Consider the following 1,551-nt stretch of genomic DNA (forward strand, 5'->3'; position numbering starts at 1 on the left):
TTGTAGTAGATATATTTAGACTATCGACGCACTTACAGCAAAATAATAAATGGCTAATTAGCCATAAGTCCGCCCATTGTACTTCACTGTCTGTAACTATCTTTATGCTTTTTTTGTAATATATTTGTGGTGTACAATAAAGTATAAAATAAAAATAAAATAAAGAATAATATTTTTCTTGGACGCTTGTTTTAAACCTTAGGACTAAAATATTTCATATTCGGGGATTTTCTTTGTTACCTGTCCTTAGGTATTTCCTACATAGGTACATCAGCGTTAGCAGTAGGTGATATAAAATCGATGATCGACAATGATGTTCATCTTCTTAAATCATGAGCGCTGTATGTCAACAGATCTAATAAACCCTGCTCTTAGAATTTCTAGACCACGCTTCTGATTGGATTTTTCTTTAATAATAATCACCATAGATAATTACCAGGACCATCCACTTATCGTGCCCTTTGCAGCATGGGATCATTTTTTTATCAGATAATCAGATGAGCAGCCTGCAAGGTCTTAACCAAATAAGAAACAGTTTACAATGGCACACAAAATGATTATTCACTGCAAAAAATGAAAGTGCGGCCTCTAGGTTAAAAAGCAAACTCTAGAAACCACTTATATACAGATGTGTGGCATAAAGACAGTGGTCCTCTACAGTCAGTCAGAGTATCTGCTCATTTTTTCTAATAGAAGAAAGGCCTGTTTATAAAATAAAACAACATTATTTTCTTATTACGTATATTCTACATCGTCCCTAATAACAATGTCACCCAGAAACCCTGCCTGTGCTGTGATATTTTGTTGATGTCTCGCCCAACCAAGGTACCATACCAAAGTCATTGTATGCGCGCAACATCCAACAGTCCTTCCTCCAACTAAACAACTACAACAGTACTCTACTATTCCTGCTCGACCGGGTACATTATTTTTATTTTATATATATTTTATTAAAAGCTGGATTCTAGTCCTTCGCTCAATTATGACAGTTATGATTTTCAAGTGTTGTCATGGCTATCATACTATTTTACCTTTGCCATTCTCTAATTATTATTGTATTTATGAAATAATTGGGCTTAGTAAATAAATAAATAACGCGTTATTCTTTGTAATAAAACAATGTTTCGGGTTTATACAATATAAATCGTGTAACTTGATGCAATATAATACGTGTAAAGTGTATTATTTATTTAAAGGCAAAAAGTTCATTTATGTTACTAAGAGAAGATTTATTACCATGTGGCAACATTCAACGGAACTATCGCTAGGTACCTCATATTCCAATGACATGTCAAATCATTTTTACAATAATCAAATGTTCTTTTCATTAAAAATGATATTTTTCCTAGACTTACACAGATCTTAAAAATATATTGAAAAAACGTAAGAAATTATTTTATTTACATTTGACATTAAGACATTTATAAACGCTTAGGAATTCTATCAACAACTTTTTCGCCATTGTTCTTTTAATACATAAACGTAACGGCCTTCGGAGATGTATTTCGATAGATTATTCCTCGCGTCATTTATATGAGAAATTGTATTTAA

General features: G+C 32.0%; 1 long non-coding RNA gene across 1 annotated transcript; it reads right to left on the reverse strand.

The window, feature by feature from the left end:
- Positions 1–727: 727 nt before the first annotated feature.
- LOC123655040 lies at positions 728–921 on the reverse strand. The gene is made up of 2 exons (XR_006743307.1): positions 830–921; positions 728–786 (listed from the first exon to the last, which is right to left on the reverse strand). It is a non-coding gene; the product is annotated as an uncharacterized LOC123655040 (long non-coding RNA).
- Positions 922–1,551: the final 630 nt, after the last annotated feature.

Source organism: Melitaea cinxia, chromosome 7 (assembly GCF_905220565.1).
Source record: "Melitaea cinxia chromosome 7, ilMelCinx1.1, whole genome shotgun sequence".
NCBI classification, from domain to species: Eukaryota; Metazoa; Arthropoda; class Insecta; order Lepidoptera; family Nymphalidae; genus Melitaea; species Melitaea cinxia.